This window comes from Phascolarctos cinereus, unplaced genomic scaffold (genome assembly GCF_003287225.1).
Source record: "Phascolarctos cinereus isolate Bilbo 61053 unplaced genomic scaffold, phaCin_HiC Scaffold_5;HRSCAF=322, whole genome shotgun sequence".
NCBI lineage: Eukaryota > Metazoa > Chordata > Mammalia > Diprotodontia > Phascolarctidae > Phascolarctos > Phascolarctos cinereus.
In genome coordinates this window covers 378,816,445-378,832,624 of record NW_027555958.1, presented here as the reverse complement: position 1 = coordinate 378,832,624, position 16,180 = coordinate 378,816,445, and the positions used below count along the sequence as shown (strand labels likewise).

Genomic DNA, 16,180 nt, shown 5'->3' with positions numbered 1-16,180 from the left:
TGTTTAAATCAGGATTTGAACTCAGGTCTTCTGACTTCAAGCCGAGTAGCCATACCGACTACATTCAACAAATAATTTAAGGCAGGAAGATACAGAAGACAAAAATGAAACAATCCCTACACCAAGGAACTTGCATTCTACCCACAGGATGCAACATGGCAGACGATTAAATATTTAAAATAGAAAGAGTAATAGAAAGAAATTTCAGGAGAAGGAGAGCATTCACTGGGGCTCAGGAAGACCTCCTGTGGTAAGTGGCATCAGGACTGTGCTTTAGAAAGGGAGGAATGTTCATATTAGGAGAGGGTCCTCACCAGTCATCCTAAAAGAGGCTCTCTGCTTACGCCCTGCCAGTGTTTATCTGCCAAGCTTCCTCTGCCCCTTTTTTCCTCTCTTCCTATGGGCCCCTATGGAAGCTAAACAGGGTCCAGAGACCAGCAAGCCAAATAGCCAAGCATTTAATGAGATAATGTATTTGAAGCACTTTGTAGACCTTTAAAGATGTTGTCGTTGTTGTTATGGAAAAGGCTGGAGAATAGGCCCTGGGAGAGCAGTAGGGGCTGTTGAACCCAGAGAAGGGAGGGCCATGGGTTTCCCTGAATAACTAGAAAGGGTCTTTATTATAATAAGCTGCTATCCCTCTCCTCAGAGCAAAGAGCAGTAGGAAACGATAAGCCGACTGGATTGATTTTTAAAATGGCAGCAAGAAGAAGTTGGGTTAGACCTAAAGAGGCTTCCCAGCTGTGAGGAAGATGATTTTCCCTCAAGAGGTTCTGGGGATCTTTGTCCGAGTAGGTTTGCAAATCTAAAAATTAATAGCCACCTTCTTGAACAGAGACTGGAGAGAGGACTTCTAGTCTAGCTCTAAGGACCTAGGATTCAATGAAGGAACACCTGTACCTGCAGAGTCGGGAAAAGGGGGAGTCATCCGACCTAGTTTCCTCCTTTCTCTTTCCTTCCTCCCCCACCTTCCTCCGCCCCCTGTCACCCCGGGCAACCTCGGCTCTGCCCCTTTAAACAGAGGTTTCCTGTCCAGCCAGCTGCGAGATGCCTAGATGGACAGGGCGAGAGGGGGAGCTCTGTCTCTCTGTCCCTCCCCTCTCAACCCTCCCTCCCTTCCTCCTGGCTCTCTGTCTCCCTCCCTCTTTCTCCTCGGAAGCTGAAGAGCCGGTGAGGCTGTGGAAACAGCAGAAGCAGAAGCAGCAGCAGCAGCAGCAGCAGCAGCAGCAGCACCAGCCACCGCCACAGCCGCCGGAGCAGTAGCTGCAGCCCTGCTCTCTCCTTTCCTCTTTCCCTCCTTTCCTCCCTCCCTCCTGTGTTGTGAGTGTGACGCGGGGTGGCAGAGGGAGAAAGAGAGAGATACAGAGAGAGAGAGAGAGACGGTTCTTGGACTTAGCCCGGGAGAGGAGCGAACCCTGTGATCAGTACTCAGGGCTCCGAACTCTGAGACGCCGGGAGCCGAGTGCAGGAAGGGAGGGAGGGAAAGAGCTCAGCAGCCCAGCTGAGGCAGAGCCCTGGGGCAGAGAGCTTTCAGGACGATCCAGGCTCCGGACAGACCCTGGGAGCCACCAGTAGCCAGCAGAGCGCGGGCTCCTGAGCTCTGGGGACCCGAGGGCAGAGCTCGGAGCTGGAGAAGCTAGCAGATAGCCGGTAGCCGTCGACAGACGTCAGTCTCCCGCCAGGGAGCTTTGAACCCTGGGACCAGCGGCGCCGGGAGCCTGGAGAGCAGGGAGCGAGTGAGCGTCCCTCGATCTAATCCGAGGAGCAGCACCCCTTACCCCACCCCCCACTCAGCCCCCCTCCATATCCCTCCCCACTCCTGGACGTGGTTGGGGGCATGTGAGCTGGAAGCCGCGGCAATCTGCAACGATCATCCCGAGGGAGAAGCCCTGCCCCAGCAAAGGACGGAGCTGGAGCCGGAGCCGGGAGAGTAGTAAGTGCACCCTGCCCTGCCCTGCCCTGCCATGCCCTGTCCTCTCACAGCACCACCTCTAAACCTACAGTCCGCTCCTCTCTCCCAGACTAGGTCCTCCCACCGCTTGGCCCGGGCTCGCCCCTCTGAGTCCCTGGTTCCCCCTCAGACACCTGAAGTTTGACAAGCATATTTGCATGTTTTGGGGGATACCCCAGTTCTTGCCTCTACCGAGTTGCCATCTGCTTGTAAAGTTTTCTAGGGTACCCAGCCGTCCCCAGAAGTGGTGTCTATCCCCACCTCTCTGCCCCTCAGGCAGTGCCAGTTCTAGATACAGTGCTCACTGTGGTCAGACCCTAGTTCTCGGTCCCTGGAGAGAGGGAGGCGAGAAGGCTTTGGAGCCGCCTGGTTGGGGGGGGGAGGGTTGTGTGCGGAGATGGAGAAGGGAAACAAGGCAGCGAGCTCAGTCTCTCTATGTCTCCCTGACTCCCCCCATCTGCCTAGCGTCTGTCTGGCTTCTCTTCTTTGCCTGATAACTGACCCGGGCCCCTGTCTCGCCAACCAGTCTGTGGGGCTCAATCACAGTGATTTCCAACGGGAAGAGGTGATGTGTGTGTGTGTGTGTGTGTGTGTGTGTGTGTGTGTATGTGTGTGTGTGTATGTGTAGTGTATTCGTGAAGGGAGGGGGCGGGTTTATGTGACATACCCCCCCACAACCCCCAGGAATTGTCCCTAGATACTGGGATATCAATCCAACCCTTCCCTCTCTGCTCACCCCCTCCCTTCCTTCCCACCCCAATCCAATCCTAGGTTCATTCCCAAGAGGAGATGGGGGAGGCGGCATCCTGTTTGTGTCTTAATTCTGCTGTTCCTCTCAAGCTTTCCCCCCACCCTGCACTGGCAACCCCCCCACCCCCAATTATTCTTTAATTCAGGGATACACGAGGTGAATTTTCTTGTTCTGATCTTGCAAAATAAAAGTCTAGGGAAGGGGATAGTCCCATTCCCAGCGGCTCGCCATTGTTTTCATACAAAGTGTATTCAACATATAAATACACACACCACACACGTGTCCCTGGCTGGATCTGCCCAGAGGTTGGGGGATTCTCCCACTGGCTAGTCTGCATTCTCCCTCTGCTGCTCATCTTGGGGATGGGGTAGGCATAGGAAGATGTCGTGGAGTTGTGGAGTGTGCTTGTACCGTTGTCCATGGGGCAGAGCAGGGGAATGAGTTTTGAATTTAGGGGAGGCAGCTTTCTGGGAAGACCCTGCGCTCTGCAGACCGGGTGGTTCCGGCTCCAGACCCCAAAGGAATTGGCAGTGGCTTCAGAATTCCGCCAGACCTCTTGGCAAAGGCCCCCACGACATCAGTCTAGGGAGGAAGCTGGAAGTTTTCCTGGGAAGTTTTGCTTTTTCTCCGTGAGAATTTCCGGGCAGAGTCAGGGTGACCCACAGAGACAGAGATAGAGAGAAAAAGACACGGACGCACACACAGAGAGAAAGAACAGACAAAGACAGAGACACTAAGACAGTACTGGTGTTGTGGGATCTCCCAGGGGCTGTAGGAAACTAGGAGAACGAAGGGGCCCTCTTGCCTGCGGGGCTGAAGGGAAGGCATTGATTTAATTGCTGCTTTGATTTTTCAGACACCCTGGGCCTCCCCTTTCTTTGTGATGGGGAGCCCACTGACCAAGCTCTGGAATTCTAGATCTGAATCCCACTCCCTGACCTTGGGCAAGTACCTCTTGGGGACCTCAGCTTTCCACTGGAGAAACAGGGAGTCAGCCTGCCTTCTTTTAAACTCAGAATATTATGAAGAGGTCAGAGCTAGCGGTTCAGACTTAGTAGCTGCAGGAGGACAAAGATACTGTCTCCTTACTGATTGTGGGCAATCTGAAACGACTAACTTTGGGCATGAGATTAATTAGTACAAATACTGGACTTCAAAGAAGAGAGAATAAGTATTCAAGTACCAGATCCTGTGTTTAGGCTCACCTTACTGCCTCCTTTCGGGTTTTTTTTTTTTTGGTTCTTTGGCTGGTTTTAATGAAAGGAACTTTCTACTCACTCCACCCTTCCCTCCATCCCTCCCTGGTGGGGCCCTCTCCACCCAGCCCAATCTGTCTGGTGGAAGAAAAACTCAGGACCTCTTCCCCAGTGCATAGTTTTCTTGGCATCAGGCTCCAGGATTGATGTGCTTTTATGTGTCAGTGGTGTTTGGTGAATTTCCTGAGAGAGATGGAACCCCAGATGTCTTGGGCCCTGAGGAAGAGTCACCAGGGAAGGGTTAAGCCTCTTCCTCCTGGGTGTCTGCCCCCTAGGCTGTATTTATATTGCTTACTGTTTAGGAACCTCCCACTGCTATAAATAGGGGAAAATGGAAGGAGCTTGGGGGAATAATAATAATAATAATAAATGCTATATAGTACTTTTCATGTGCCTGTAAGTGCCTTACAGTTATTATCTTATTTGATCCTCACAACAGCCCTGGGAGAAAGGTGCCATTATTATCTCCATTTTACTGGTAAGGAAACTGAGGCAAACAAGTGATTTGCCCAAAGTAACACAGCTATTGTTTGAGGCTAGATTTGAACTCAGGTCTTCCTGACTCCAGCCTCAGTGGTCTTTGTCACCTAGATGACCCCTAAATGCCCCAGCCTGGGAGTATTTAATAGGTTTGGAGGAAAATGTTAATCTTCTCTTTTTTTCATCCATGCATGGTTAGAGATATTGTAGGAATGCGCTATTGAATTAAAAGCTCTGGAAATAGGTAGGTCAGACTAGCAGAGAGATGGGAGACTGCTGAAGAAGAACAAGATCGACTCTGGGTCTTGCTCATCTGGAAGTCAGGATTCTCGTCCTGACTCTTTTCCTTATAATTGTGTGACCTTGAGCAAGTCACTTGAATACTTTAAATCTTTTTTCCTAGAGATATTATTTGCATTACTACCTTTATAAAATTGTGAGGATAATGCCTTGTAAATTAAAAAGAAACTTAGGTTTAAATACCACTTGAACTTGCTGTTTTGTGAAAATTGGTGTAATTTAACTCTGTGACCCTCAGTATCCTCTTCTCAGAAAAAAGAGGGGGCATGGAAATAGATAATATCTGTGATATATTTATTTAGCTCTCTGGGATGTTAGGAGGCTCAATTAAAATAGTTTGTGTAAAGTACATTGCAAACCTTAAAAGTGCTTTATGAATGTTAGTCTCTGGAAGAGAAATGTGAGTTGTTTATTATTATTATGTCCTCTGAACAGTGAGAGTAAACTTTTCTATTCCTTCCTAATTCCCCTCCCCAAACGATTGCTACTTGAAAATACTTAAGAAAACCAGCAGCAGTTTTCACCAGAATTTCAATCACAATTGCCCAATCTTCTCTTTCTCAAAAAGGTGTCTCCCATTATACATCCTCCATTCCTTCTAAAATCTTTGTATTCCCAAACTTGGGCCTTTTCTGTGCTGTCAAAGCAGCCTTCATTAAGCACCTACTAGATGCAGGGCACTGGGACCTCTGAGTCTAGAAGAGCTGGCTTCAAATCCAGACTTTGGCACATGATAGTTTTTTGACCCTAGATAGGTCACTGAGCTTCTTGGAGCCTCAGGCAATCCTTTAAAACTAATGCTAAAATGCTCATCTGTGTTGGTAGAACCTCTTCACTTTTAATTTTCCATACAGAAGAATTCACTGGTCTTAAAAAAAAATGGGGCAGGTATTAGGCCAAGCCTTGGACACTGAGTTCTATAGAGAAATGTGTTAGACCAGCCACTCTCCTGTGCCAGTTGGAAAATAGGGGCAGGGCAGAGAGTAGGACAATACATAAGCTTACATTTTAGCACATAAGAAATATAGTAAAGTGCTATGTGTATTTAGCTGAAGGGAGAGAGAACCTTTGGGGAAAGGACATCAGGAAAAATTTCATGGAGGAATTGGCATTTAAGCCAGATGCTGAAGAATAGGCAGGATTTCAATAGGCAGAGATTTAGGGAGAGGACATTCTAGACTGAAAACAGCATTAGCAAAGATGCAGAGGTGGGAAACTAGCCAGTAGTCTTTGGCCCACTTGCCTTTCAGATATATACTGGAACTCAGGGATGGGTTGGCATATTCCCAATTCTGTCCCCTGTATTGTGAGTGGCGTAAGGCATTTCCCTCTCTCTAAGTCCCCTTCCCCCCACCATTTATATGATTCTTTTTCCCCCTAATGGGGAAACTAGCCTTAACATTTCTCAAGGCAGCTAAGTGAATGAGTGAGAAATCAATCAGCATTCACTGGGCACCTACTATGTACCCAGTATTGTGATGGGGTATGTGTGTGTGTGTGTGTGTGTGTGTGTGTAGGGGAATGGTACAAGAGATACAAGTCTCTGACTCCTTACTCTGTAAGAGCTGACATGCTGATTGAGTCCTTTCCAGGACTCAAGTTTGACATGGTACTTTGAGATGGACATTGGGAGGCTGGCCTGAAGTTGGCGCTTACTTGGGGAGGAGAATACCAATAGAACAGGACCTTTTCACTCCACAACCACCATCTCCTCACCCCCATTCAGGGGTGAGGCCATATGTTTGAAAAGAGCTGTGTTGGAAGGGCCGGCTTCGGGAGCTGGGAGCTCAGTAAATCGTGCTTTGAATGGAGTTATTTTTGTGTTCACTGTTTGCTTAAGAGGGCCTGCTCCTGCCTGAACTCGTTGCATTCACACTCTGCTGGTCCCCTTCCTGGAATCTGGCCTTCTTAACTCGGGTGATGGTCATGGTGCCTGCCAGGGGGTTGAGAATAAGGGCCCAGAGGAGACTTGCTCTGTGCTCCCCTTCCTCTCCTTTAGCCCCATTGGTGAAGATCCAGTGTTTAAAGAATTGAGCCTTCTCTTAAGCCAGCCCATTCCCACATCTTTTGTGGGTGTGGGGTAGGGGAGAGGCAGTGACATTCCTGACTGGTCCCTGGGCTGAGGTCTTTGCATTGTAGCTCTCCCATGTTCCTTCCTCTCTATTACCCTTACCCACCACAAACTAAACTATTCCTCACAGGTCAAGTAGCTAACAAAATCGTTGGATGGATTTTCTTTTTTTTTTGTTTAATTTTTATTAATATATTTGATTTTAACATTACCTTCATTTCCCAATATATCACTTCTCTTCCCCTTCCTAGAACCATCTCTCTTAATGAAGAAGAAAAAAGAAGAAAAAAGTTCATCCAAACTATCTAATACGTTGACCAAGTCCATACCCATTGTCCCTTCATCTCTACAAAGAAGGGAGAGAGATGCTCTCTGATCTCTTCTTTGGGGACCTAGCTTCCTCATATAACGTTCAGCTTCAATTGTCCTTTCCACTTATGTTGTTTAATAGTCACTGGGTATGTTGATTTTCTGGATACACTTCATTTTTTCATCAGTTTATTGAAGTCTTTGTTTTTCTGTCGTCTCCTTATTTCTTTCTTCCAGCACAGTAACGTGTGGTTACATTTACATGTCACACTTCCTTAGCTGTTCCCCAATCCATGGGCATCTACTTCGTTTCTAGTTCTTTGCTACTTTGAAAAGTGCTGCTATAAATATTTTGATGAGACCTTTCCATTTGTCACTGACTTCCTTGGTGGGGGGGGGGGGTGCCTGGCACTGGGAATTCTGGGTCAAAAGATTTGGACGTTTTAGTCACTTTCTTAGCATATTTCCAAATTGCTTTCCAGAATGGTTGGACCAACTGGCCACTCTACCAACAGCGCATTAGTATGCCAAACTGATTGCTTCGGTTGGATAATAGGGGTTGGCAAAAGGGCCCTAAAGCACTACTTGGCTCCTCTGGATTGAATGCGTATCCTTAGCTGGAAGTCAGAGTTCATAAAAATCATAAGATATTAAAGCCCAAAGGGATCTTAGAGGTGATCTAATCTAACACTCTTATTTTTATAGAAGATGAAATTGAGTCCTAGAGAAGTCAGGTGATTGGCCTGAGATAACATCTAGAAAAAATAACAGCCAAGATTTGAACCTGGGCCTTTTGACTTCAAACCCAAGGTTCCTTCCATTATAACACACTGTTATTATATTATGAAATATTGTATATTAACTATATAAAATATTGTATATGAAATTCTCTGTCTTTATCCTGGTTATGGTATCCTGGTGGTGTGGTACTTCCTTTCTAGGGTTAGAGGCATCCTTCCTTCTCCCTGCCTCCTGACCCTCATCCCGACATTAGGTAAAGGGTTTTCTCACAGCATCTGTTCTCTTTAATTCCAGCCCTGCCTAGTTTGGCTAACCTTTGCTTAACATGTATCTTAGTGACCCCCCCACCCCTCTTCTGGACTTTCCACCCCTAGGGTGAATAGGACCTGGCTCTCCTCAAGTTCAGAAAGTCTCCTACACTCACTAACTTCCTTTTTCTCATATGAGCTCCCTCTGCCCAATTCCCAGGAGTGTGTAGGGCAGAGTTCTAAACAGTCTCTGTTCTGCCATTGGTTGGTTTAGAGAGAGTCTGGCAAAGAAGATAGAGAGAAGGCAACAGCTGTAACTCTTCTCTCTTCCCAGATTCTTCCTCTTAGAAGAGAAAGCATGAGCCAAGGGGAGTAAGATTAAGAGGAAGTCACCAGGGATAGACACTGCCTCCTCTCTGTGGGTAAACTCATGGGCTTGAATAACACAAGGTTTTTCTTGCCATGCCATACCATTCAGAGTAAGTCACTTCACCTTTCAAATATTTTTCCAAAGGACGAATCCTTTGTGGGAGGGACAGAGGTGGTACAGAACAGGGCGAGAAGGGAGACTGAGGCACTGGATGGTGAGCTGACATGCTACGAAGTCAGGGTCAAGACTTAACCCCATGAAGTCAGGTTGGGGATGAGGAAAGGGAGGAAAGGAGAAAGAAGTAGAGGACAGGATTTCCAACTGCTTCCTTTCTTCCCAGACAATATTCTTTCTCTTCCACCCTATCATCCCCTTAGCTCCCCCTGGGAGATTTGATACCCTCAATTAAATCTGGAATTCTGGTCCCTTGATACCTGTGTTCAGACTCTTCTGCTCAATGGCCTTAGCATTTAAATGGCCTTCTGCAGTGTGTGTGGGATGGGTAGCCACCACACACTGCCCCCCCAAAAAAAAACATTGTTCTACTGTGTTTGCTGGGGACATGTGCACAGCTTAGGTTTTAGTGACAGCCCTGGAGAGGGAAGGAAAGGAAAGAGGAAGTGTCAGTAAGGGGGAAGGGACAGGACTAGACGGCCTCACTCCCTTTACCATTATTGGTTTATAATCTCTGCCAGACTTCTGGCTCCTCTTGGGACATTGGGGGCAGAGTTTGCAGTGTTCTTTTCTCTGGGCTGGACCAAACCCCAACCCCCACCCCCAATTGCTGTGCTTAGAATGGAATGTGCTGTATGTGGAATGGGATGGAGTGAGAAATAAAACACTGTCCTGTCCTATTCCCCAACCAGTTCAGGAAGGAAACCACTGCCTCCAGGGCTGTGGCACAGCTGGCAGCCCCCCACCCCTGCAAAAAAAAAAAAAAGAGAGACTCCGGTTACCTGCCTTTTGGGAGACAAGAGCAAAGAAGGTGCCTCTCAGCATCACCAGGGTTGAAGTGGGCAGTAAGACTCATCACAGAAAAGGGACAGAAGGTAAAGAAATTTTAGGTACCCTTACTCAGTAGCTGAACAATACCTAGTTTAGGTAACTCTTTTAAACTTTCAAAGGAGGTCAGTATAATTAAATATAAATGTGTGTTTTATGATGACTTTTGATTTTCTGTTACAATCATTTCCCACTCCCTCACTTCAGGTTGAACCCTCTCCGCACTTTATGACAAAGAAAAACAATTAAAGCAAAAATCTGATATATAGATGCCTGAAAACATGTACACTATTCTTTTCTAGTAGCCTTCCCCATCTTTGCCAGGAGGGAGGAGGTAGATTTCATTATCTCCTCCCATTGGACCATGATTGCTTTTTCTATTGCTTACAGTTCAACTTCCTTTTGGTTATCTTTTCATTTGGGTTGTTGTAACCATTTATCATATTCTTTTGCTCTGGCTTATTTTACTCTGTATCAGTCTATAAAAATCTTACCATCTTTCTCGGGATTTGGCATTTCTTGGTGCATAATAATAATTGTTACTTTCATATACCATTTTCCAGCCATTCTCCAATTGATGGTCACTCCTTTTGTTTTCAACTAGTTTCTGGTTTTGACCTCTTTGTGGAAATAGATATGTCTAGTAGTAAGAATATCAGTGTAATTTCATTGACTGGGTAGAAAGTGGAGTTGGGAGGATGGGGTGAGGTTGTGATGGGGGGATTTTTATAGCAGATGACATATTTCCCCCTTCTTTCCTGGTCATTTAGGGGCTTAGAATCACAAGGGTGGTGGTCTTTTTATTCAGTCAGAGATTTATTCATCTTTTTAAAAATACATTTTAAAAAATTCAATGTGATTGAAATATTTTGTTTTAATATCACCTGCATTTCCCCACTGTATTTCTTGCCCTACTCCCTCTCTGTATCATAATGGAAGAAGAAAGAGGTGGAAAAGGGAAAATTTCAGTGAAACTGATACATCAGGGGGGAGCTAGATGACACAGTGGATAGAATGCTGGCCTTGAAGTTAGGAAGACCTGAGTTCAAATCCAGCCCCAGACACTTGCTACATGACCCTGGGCAAGTCACTTAACCCTCAGTTTCCTTATCTGTAAAATGAAATGGAAATGTCAAACAACTCCAGTATCTTTGCCAAGAAAACCTTAAATGGGGTCACAAAGAGTCCAACACAACTAATCAACCAAAAAAAACCCACCACCCCAATGTAACAACTGAGTTATCTAATGTCCCCCATAGCCTCTAATCATAGCCTCTGTTAAAAAAAAATTTTAATGGAGGAAGGTAGAGAAAGAGGTCCTTTTCTTATTTCTTCATTGGGGTCGAGCTTGGCCATTATAAATTTCCCACATGCAGTTTTGATTTATTGTTGTTTCCATTTGCATTGTTTTAGTCATAATGTGTTTCTGCTTCCTTCACTTTGGATCAATTAATATGTCTTACCTTGCTTCTCTGTATTCATTGTCTTCATTGTTTCTTTCAGCACATTAATATTCCATAACATTCATGTACCACGAATGTCCTGTGTTCCTTTGTCCTTTCCTTCCTTTCTCCATCCCCATCCCAACTTCATGGGGTTGAGTTTTGATTCTCTCCTTTCTGGTAGTCAGTCAACTAACCACTCAGTGCCTCAGTTTCCCTTCTTGTCTTGTTCTGTCCCACCTCCCTCCCTCCCACAAATGACTCAGTCTTTGGAAGAATTCATTATTTTTGGTGATGCTCTTCCATTCTGGGTCCCTAACATTAAATCAAGGGCGTGGACCAAGAGGGAAGGAAGTGCTCTCTCCCAGGAGATCCCGAAGAATTCTCTGTCACAGATTCCTATTGTCACTTTCTACCCCACTGATATAGTGGATAAAACAATTGATGCAGCTTAGCTTTGACTCTAGAGGTATATGTACATGTGTGTGTGTGTGTGTGTGTGTGTGTGTGTGTGTGTGTGTGTATGTATGGGGAGGGGAGGATCATAGGCTTGGAGTTGGAAGGAACTTTGAGGTCCTCTCAACCCCCTCATTTTACAAATAAGGAAACTGAGGCCAAGTACTAAAAGTAGTATTTGAATTTTCATCCTCTGACTCCAAATTTATTGATTTTTACTGTATCTAAAGTGCTAAAGAGTGGTTGAAAGGAAGCTATAGAGATTTTTACAGACAGGTGGTGTGAGTTGTGGGAAATGTTAATAGGAGTATTTTTTTAATTTTTAAATCTATTTATTTTTAGTTTTCAGCATTCACTTTTATAAGATTTTGAGTTCTAAATTTTTCTTCCTCCCTCCCTGCCAAAACAGTGTGCATTCTGATATAGGCCATACATGTACAATCATATTAAACATATTTCCACATTAGTCATGTTGTGAAAGAAGGATCAGAACATAAAGGAAAAACCATGAGAAAGAAAGAACAAAAAAAAAGAGAGAGAGAAAATAGTATGCTTCAATGTGCATTCAGACTCCATAGTTCTTTCTCTGGATATGCATAGCATTTTCCATCATGAGTCTTTTGGAATTATCTTAAATCATTGTATTGCTGAAAAGAGTGAAGTCTATCAAAGTTGGGCATCATACAATGTTGCTGTTACTGTGTACAATGTTCTCCTGGTTTAATGGGAGTATTTATGAAAAGACCTATTGAGGAAAAACTGAATCAAAGGCAAAAGCTTACTTGGATTCCCCTTTCCTTTTGTTTTTTCTTTCTTTTTTTTTTTTAAATTGGTTAATGGTCTGTACCTACACACCATGGGTTTGCCTTGAAAAAACTCTATATATCCTTCTGGGGAAAGAAACAAAGAACAATTCTCCCCACTTTGCAGATGGAGTCACATAAGTCCAGAGAGAGAAAACTATTTGTCTGATGTTACCTACCCAATCCAGAGTACAGATCTTTTGACTCCAAGCCTATACCTCTTTCTTAGAGTTTAGGTGTCAGTCTATTCTTTAGTTGAAGGCCACTAATGTTGGTTAAAGAACAGTTAGCTAGGTGGCACAGTGGATAGAGCACTGGCCCTGAGTCAGGAAGACCTAAGTTCAAATCCAACCTCAGATACTTTCAACTATGTGACTCTGGGCAAGTCTCTATGTTTGCCTCAGTTTCTTTACCTGTAAAATGAATTGGAGAAGGAAATAGCAAACCGCCCTATATTTTTGCCAAGAAAACCCCAAATGGAGTCACAAAGAGATGGACATGACTGAAAAATAATTCAACTACAAAAGTATCTGCCAAACAACCTCTGCCCTGAGAGGGACATTGGGCCCAAAAGAAGAGAAAATATGAGAAGATGGGGAAAGGAGGTCATGGAGTGGGGATGGGGGGGGTGCCCTTATGTGCAACTTCTTAGGATATTTTAGGGTTTTTAATTCCAATATCATGGTGGGCGGCATTCTGGATGTGTGGAAGTGGGATGAATGCTACCCCACCCTGGGGGTAGCTAGGTGGTATGGTAGCTAGAGTACTGAGACTAGAGTCAGGAAGACCAATGTTCATATATGGCCTCAGACTTACCAGCTGTGTGATTGTGAGCAAGTCACTTAACCTCTGTTTGCCTCGGTTTCGTCTTCTGTAAAATGGGAATAATGATAGCACCTACCTCACAGGGTGGTGGTGAGGATCAAATGAGATATTTAATAATCATAATGCTTAGTATAGTGCTTAGAACACAGTAAGTAGTATATAAATGTTAAATTTATTATTATCATTATTATTATTGCAGTTCTTATGAATGCTAATCTGCTTAGTACCTCCATCCTCCTTTGCCTCCTTTTTTTCCCACCTGCTTAAGGAGCCCTTGGAATATCTCTTCAGGGATCTCTCTCGAATAGGTGAAAGGGAAGGGCTGGAGAGGTAATGAAGGGGTTAAAGGCAGGGGCTACTAAGGCCTGCTGGGTTATCCTGACTGAGGGCTGGGAGTCTGCCCTGGAATGTAGCTGGGGAGGAGTGGGGGGAGGGAGGCCACTCCCTGGAGAGCCTCTCCTCTTATCTTTTGTTTGGAACAATAGCTCTCCTGGCTTATTGTCTTTAACCTTCTTACCTCTGTTTTGAGCTGGGGAAGGAAGGGGAAGAATGTAGAAATGGAGGAAGAGGCCTGCTAGTCTTCACCCTGAGGGCACCCACTCCAGAGAACCTCTTTGGAGGATATCTTTTGGGAGGTTGAGGGAGGGAGGGGGAAGCTCCAACCAGAGGGGCCTGGAGTCGAGTCTGGGCTGGGTGAATATGGTGGGGGATGGGGGAAAGAAATGGGAGCCTGAGGGGTGGGGGTTGGGAGAGACTATCCCTCATATGAATGGGATGGGAGGGCCTGGAGGAGGAAGAATTGCACCTGTGACCATTGTAAACCCCTGCCTCCCCCTTTCCCCATCCCTCCTCTGCTGCCAGGCTCCTTTTCTGTGAAGAACCATGTTTGATTCTCTTTTTGAAGGTGCCCTGTCCTGGGGGAGAGGAGCCCATCTCAGAGAAGGTGGAAACTGTCCACTGTGCGGAAAAGAGGAGAAACTAGGGGGATGAGTTTCATTCATTTTGCCTAGACCTCCGAGCCCACACTTGGGAGAGATAAAAGCGGGTGCAGATCTGGTGCTTTTGGGTTACAAAACGGCACTTGCCTTATTTCCTTTGGTCCTCATGATTGTCATGTAGATTGAATGTTGGACAAATGGAAACAGGTTTAGAAAAGACTTAACCAGCACTGCCTGGTTGACCCTCAAGCCCACCTTCTGAGCCTACAGTGAAACTTCCTCTGATGCCCCCTCCTGCCATCACTACTTTTCCCAACCTACATGCACAGCAGGCCTTGAAACTAGAGAGGATGTTAGAGCTCTGAAACTGAGGCCTCAAGTGGTTAAATGACCTCCACCTAGGGCAGAGGAAGGGAACCTTCAGCCTCAAGTCCACATGTGGCCCTCTAGGTCCTCAAGTGCCACCTTTTGACTGCATCCAAACTTCACAGAAAGGAAGCCGCAGGTTCCGCACTCCTAACTAGGGCTTTCCTAGGAACTTAGGTGGCACAGTGGATAGGTAGGGCTCTAGGTCAGGAATCAGGAAAACCTGAGTTCAAATTTGTCCTCAGACACTTACTAGTTTTTGTCTTCCTTAGTTCCCTCAACTGTAAAATGAGATATTGGGACCTACCTCCCAGGGTTGTTGTGAGATCAAATGAGATAATATTTGTAAAGCACTTGGCAAACAGTAGGTGCTTAATAAACACCCTTCAGTGAGACCGAAGGTGTACATGTTGCTAGGGTAAGGAGTTCTTTTCTGTCCCATTCTAGGCAGGCAGTTAGGAAAAGTTCTATGGTCCCCAGGTCAGGTTTCCTCCCCTCCTACTCTACCACCCTACTCCATGCTCCTTGGTGTCTTATCATCTACCTACTGGCTCCCAAATTTGTAGACTGATAGGCCCTTAAGAACACCCTCATTTCATTGTATTTTTTTTTATCAGAACCATGATACCATCATTGTTGCAATCCTAAACTCCAGATGAGAAACTTTATACCAGTGGGGAGCATCACCTTCCCAGCAGTCTTAGACAGCTGAAGAAGCCTTGAGAGATGTAGTAGACTTTCCCAGGATCAACCAGCCGGTCTGTAGGAGACTTCAGGCCAGGCCTTCCTGACTCCAAGGACAGGCTTGCTTCTCTAAATCCCTCCCTCTATAGACCAGGAGGAGATTGAGCCTTGAGAAGGGAACTGATTTGCCTAAAGTCACCCAAGTATTTAGCCATCCAGCTGAGATTTGAACCCAGATCTCCAGACTACTATCTCTAATAAACAGCAGCCTTCCTCAAACAAAAACCTTTGGTTGGAGGTGGCTGGACCTCCTGGTGCTGGAGGGAAGAGGTCTGGTGGGCTTAAAGTGAGGATTCAGAAATCTTCATTCAGGGCTGGCCTAAGGCAAAATTGTGGGGGCGACAATGAATGACCCTCACTCAAACTAACTGTTCCTTCTTCCCAGGGGTGAGCTGAAGTGAGCAGAGATCCAATTATTAAAATTTCAGGGTCACCTCAGAAACGGGCAAATGCTCAAAATCTGGGCTTGACTTGTGTTTTTGTTGATTACCAAGACTAAGTCTTGAAGAGATGTGTCCCCACCAGCCTCCCCCAGCCCCCTGCTTAGACATTTACTGGAGTACTATCACCTTTTCCCATGCGCAGCAGACCTACCCTTCTAGTCAGTCAGTAATCAATAAACGTTTGTTTGGGGCCTACTCTTTCTGGCTCTGGGCTAAACTCTTCCACAATCTTTACCTTTTGCCCTTGGAGTGAAATTTGTCACTTTTCCTCTGGTTCGGATCTCTCTAATTAAAGGGGGGCAGGGGTTATAGTTTAATGATAGCATTCACATATTATTTGCATTTTAAAGGAACCTTCTAGACCAGGATCTTTAACCCAAGAGATTAACTCTTTGGGAAGAAGTTGTTATCATTTGGTAGATTAGTCTGATAGAGGTTATACTTGGGGCCCAAGGGAGGAAGTCTACATGTTACCCTTAAAATCACAGCCTGGAGAGTATGGTGAATTGAAAAGAGGCTTGATTTGAAAGACCCAGGTGGGAATCCTGAGGCTGATATTAGCTGTGTGGTCTTGGGCAAATGAGTACATTTTTCTAGGCCTCAGTTTCCTCAATTGTCAAATGAGAAGATGAGACTGAAAGATTCCTGAAGTATCTTCCAGGTTTAACAAGAATCGATAATGGG

At 45.6% G+C, this 16,180-nt stretch overlaps 1 protein-coding gene across 2 annotated transcripts in view; it reads left to right on the top strand.

Annotated features, from left to right (window-relative positions):
* The first annotated feature begins 1,054 nt into the window (after positions 1–1,054).
* Positions 1,055–16,180, top strand: part of SOX13 (SRY-box transcription factor 13) — a 79,004-nt gene continuing 63,878 nt past the window's right edge. For both annotated transcript variants that reach the window (XM_021003127.2, XM_021003126.2), the window contains exon 1: positions 1,055–1,933. The gene's annotated coding sequence lies outside the window, so the exon portion shown is untranslated. The remainder of the gene's footprint in view (positions 1,934–16,180) is intronic.